The sequence below is a fragment of the Hetaerina americana genome, unplaced genomic scaffold (assembly GCF_022747635.1).
Source record: "Hetaerina americana unplaced genomic scaffold, ioHetAmer1.1.p SCAF_92, whole genome shotgun sequence".
Lineage (NCBI taxonomy): Eukaryota > Metazoa > Arthropoda > Insecta > Odonata > Calopterygidae > Hetaerina > Hetaerina americana.
In genome coordinates this window covers 705,626-710,000 of record NW_027287561.1, presented here as the reverse complement: position 1 = coordinate 710,000, position 4,375 = coordinate 705,626, and the positions used below count along the sequence as shown (strand labels likewise).

Sequence of the window (4,375 nt, the reverse complement as noted above, 5' to 3'; positions counted from 1 at the left end):
TTCCAGATTGTCTGTAATGATTGAACAATGCCAGTTGTTTCTTGTTGATGAAAAAGATGAAATTGTTCTGTTTCACAACTTTTCCGTGGTTCTAATGGAAGGGCTTTGGCAATGACTGGTTCATAACTCCAGGGCCTAAGTAGCCAAGTGCTCAAATTAGCGAAGATTCCAAAATTTGGTTAGATCCAAGTTTGTTCTAATGCTCGTATGAATATGAGGTTTAGAATTTGATACAAATGAATTCTGGATTTAAAGGAACCCTGAAAATTTAAAGAAATGTAATAGTATTGGGGGCTCATCCTGGAAATCTGTCCCTTGTTAGGGTGCTTTCAGATTAATTTACAGTTGGCATTACTTGTGAGCAAACATACCTCATGTGCATTTATTGAATTTTCCTCCCAACCTAGCATAGTGAGAAATGTCCGCATTTGGGAAATAATTTCCATGTTTTCTGCAAATTTGTGGAAATTTTTTGCTTTGCTGGATGAATAGGATGATGCATATGCATGTCATCAAAATTATGAACATACTCAAATGGAAGAAAAAAAATTCTAAAGGATATGTCAACAAATAAGAGACATTGCAGGGATGGTTAGGAAACAAGGATGAAACGTGAGTAAAATATAGTAGGAAATATTAGGAAATCTGATTTTAGAGACCAATCTGTTGGAAAGGCTTAAGCTGATGTTTGGAATGTTGAATGGGTTGCCTGTTGTCAGTGATGGAATGAAATTAAACTCTCAATGCTGATCCATGTGTGGGCTACGGATTCTGTTTTTTGGTATAAAATGCAATAGATTTTCTTTTTGTGTGAAGGTGGTGTGAAAGGGGTTTTCATATCAAATCTCATGGTGTGATTTTTGTTACATTTCCCAGCCCAGCACAAATGAGCAAATATTCAATTTTTTAAGTCCGATTGAGTTTAAGTCATGCTCATTAATTTATTCAGTGCTCTAGGTGAGGAAGTTTTGAGGCCTAAAATAGGAAATATTAAAGTTATCTGTGGTAGGCACTGCAATCTAGTGTATTGCTGGACACCATTATCTGACGTGGGTTGATACTCGCCCCTTCTCTATTTGGCACAATGTAAGGAGCGCAGTCAGATCCCCCCTCCCCCTCTTATCTCAAACGCTGCACGGTCATTGACCAACCGCAGATGAGCAAAAGTGCTGTAGAAAATATAAACCTGAATGCCGGGTAAAATACTAGCTTTTAAACTGATGAAATGTGATCTAATAACAGAGATTATTGACAGATCATCAATACATAATGAGAGTATGTTTGCTTGAAAAGTTTTCATCAGATGTGAAAAATGATTGATGTTAGGCTTGTTTATTTTTGTCAATGCCAACATTGGTTCATTCAAACTCTAATAAATAGTGAAAGCTTTTTTAACTTTTTTAACATGCTAAAAAATCGAACTGTCCTCAAGTGTCAAATTTTTGTTGCTTAAATATTTAGGTAAATTTTGTTTTGTATTTAGACTCAAATGAGATATATGCTATCAATAATTTTCCCTGAATTAACACAGAAGTCGCAGTTTTATGTTCTGTATTAAACTACTCTTACTATGGTGTTTTGGTCCTTGAAAAACCTGGTCGCGAGATAAATACCACGTATGATGTGATGCTTATTGTTGAAAGTATCTCTAATGAAGCTTTATCTTCATTATGCTCCATATTCTCCGTACACTTTAACTTACCTTAAATGAGTGAAAGAAATGATCAGATTTCTTCAGATTTCACAGTTGAAATACGTGGCGGTTTCTGATTTTCTATTCTTGTAGGTTAATAATGATATTGCTTTCCTGTATCATCCTTGTGACATTGCACGTTGTTGTCAAATCCCTTCAATATGCCTCAATTTATACTGATAACATGCCAAAAACAATCATCAATTGTGACATGAAATTGTCATTGTTAACTACTGCATCAGTGGGAAGTTGTAAAAATTATAATGTATAGCTTCAATAATTGAGAGCTTATGACTTGGTTAATGTAAAAAATTATTAGGTGACACTGAATTTACCCTGGTATGAAATGTATGCAAAAACATGCTGTGAACTGGAGAAGTTAAATTTGACCTTCACGAGCAATAACCATCATAAATGTCACAAGTGTTCAATTAATGTTTTGACCATTTTAATGCGCCATAAACTTTATAAGATATTTGGCACACTTAGAATGGTTAAAGTATTTTTATAGATATTATAAAGAAGTTCAAGTAAGAATTTTGATATAATCTGAATATTTTTAATTGCTTGTCAAAGGCTATAGGTGATATGGTCATGTGTTTTAGGTCATATTTCTTAGGCAAGTTTTTATTGCTAAGCTTATTTGCGTGAATTTTTTTAAACTGGATGATTTTTTCTAAATGTAATGCTCACTTCTTTTTATTTCCATACAATGTACACACATGCTTACACTCTCACACATACAGTTGCACACCTATGAAATATAACAATATGGGTTTATGCTACCACATGTTAATCATTATGTACTTGAATGGAAAGTTAGTGTTGATATTATAGCTTGTAAAAAGTACTGTAAATCGTGAGTTTCTTACAACACTATGTTTGAGGAACAAAAGTATAAAAATTAGCAAATATGCACATCAGAAATATGCAAAACTTTCATGCAATGAGATGTGATATATTATAGTCTTTATGGAATAAAAATCATTTATGAAGGCTGAAGAGAAATATTTGTTGAAAGAACAGTAACTTTCATAGACATGTTATCCTGATTGTTATTTGAAACTGAAGTTGTTAGTTGTGGACGGAATATCATTGTTAGAAGTGATTGGACAATAATATATGCAATGGCTGCAGAAATGAATGGTTTGGTACTGTGTGTATGCTCATATATTTGGTATTGAATTTTACTTTCTGCCCATTTACCTTTGTTTTTGAAATATTTGATTAAGCAAGCCCTGTTTTATATCACTTGCACAAACTTTTTATCAATATTATTATCGATCTTGTATGAATAATTTTTAATGTAAAAATCATGAAGTTAGCAATGGAAGATTACTTTTAAAAATTGAAAATGTGTACATCTTTCCATTGTGATCATAATTGGGTTGTTCATATTCATCCAGTCATTCATGCGTTGTCATATTTATAAGTGATTTATGGATTGTAACTTGGAAAAATAAAAAAGTTTTGCTGTTGTCATTCTGTCATTTTATTACTCTTCTCTGATTGGTTTACAATGGGAGATCACAACCTCCATATCTCAGATTGCTTTATATACGTGGAGTTGATAGGACTGCTAAAGTGAGAAATCGCGCCTCATCACATTTAGATACAAACTTTTAAAATTCGAAGGTCAGTGCGTAGAGTATTAAGCCTTGAAAAAATACAAGTACCCTTAGGTCATTGTGGTATAAATGGTCAGCGCATTGGACCTAAGTACCTTGATCATTATTTCTGGTGTGTGTTCAATTCCAGGCTGTTAATTTTATCATTTAATATCACAATTGTAGTGGAAAGTTGCCGTAGATCATAGATGAATCAATTGAAATAGGAGAAATTGGTACAGTTGATCTAGAGTTGTATAAATGTAATTGTGCATCTAACTATCATGAACATGTAATAATTATCCACTCCAGTAATACGAAATTGTGTATGTGTTAACATTGTGTAGGCCTTAACAAAGTATGGTAAGGAAGCTCTAGACAAGAATCATGGAATCATAGAATTGGTGTCCAGAACATCTTGTGAGACATTAGCGGCTACCCTGCGCAACTCATTTAGCATGGTGGCATTAGCAGGTGTGAGGGATATATGGTTTATATCCGATACTAGTGCCTTTTATCAAATAAACTTTTACTTGCCAATAGGGTGGCTTAACTTATTCACTTTTGCCCGTGACATAATTTTTATGGTATTGGTAACAATTAATTAAAATATTTTGAGCTAAAAAATATGTCTGTACCGATGATTAGAAAGACCCAGTGATGTCCAATTTATACAAAGAATTAAAAATATACTGGTATACATGCATTCTGATATGTCAGGACAAATGTTGTTAATATGCTTCCCATTTGGTAAATACAACATTCCCTAGCAAGTGGATCTATGGTTTGCTGGACACTGTAGACACTTCCAGTATATACCTCCCATCTCTGCTGTCAATCTACAGAGGGAAAGCATGTTTTGAGTGTGTTCCAAAAAAATGGAGGCAAGAGAAAGGAAATCAATCGCCAGAGCTCTACGGTCTCAGAGATGAAATAATGAAAGAAATAAGCAATGTCACTCAAGCTAAATCTGCTGCAGGACCTGGAAAAATACCAGGGCTCTAAAACTAATGTTTACCAATCATACACTGCCATTTGTAAAATTGAACCTTATCCAAGAGTGAAAGTTTTTCTC

The 4,375-nt window shown here is 33.7% G+C and overlaps 1 protein-coding gene across 3 annotated transcripts in view; it reads left to right on the top strand.

Annotated features, from left to right (window-relative positions):
- LOC139699838 (alanine aminotransferase 2-like) overlaps window positions 1-3,175 on the top strand; it is a 73,465-nt gene extending 70,290 nt beyond the window's left edge. For all 3 annotated transcript variants that reach the window (XM_071598275.1, XM_071598273.1, XM_071598272.1), the window contains one exon: window positions 1-3,175. This exon is cut by the window's left edge and continues 683 nt beyond it. The gene's annotated coding sequence lies outside the window, so the exon portion shown is untranslated.
- Window positions 3,176-4,375: the final 1,200 nt, after the last annotated feature.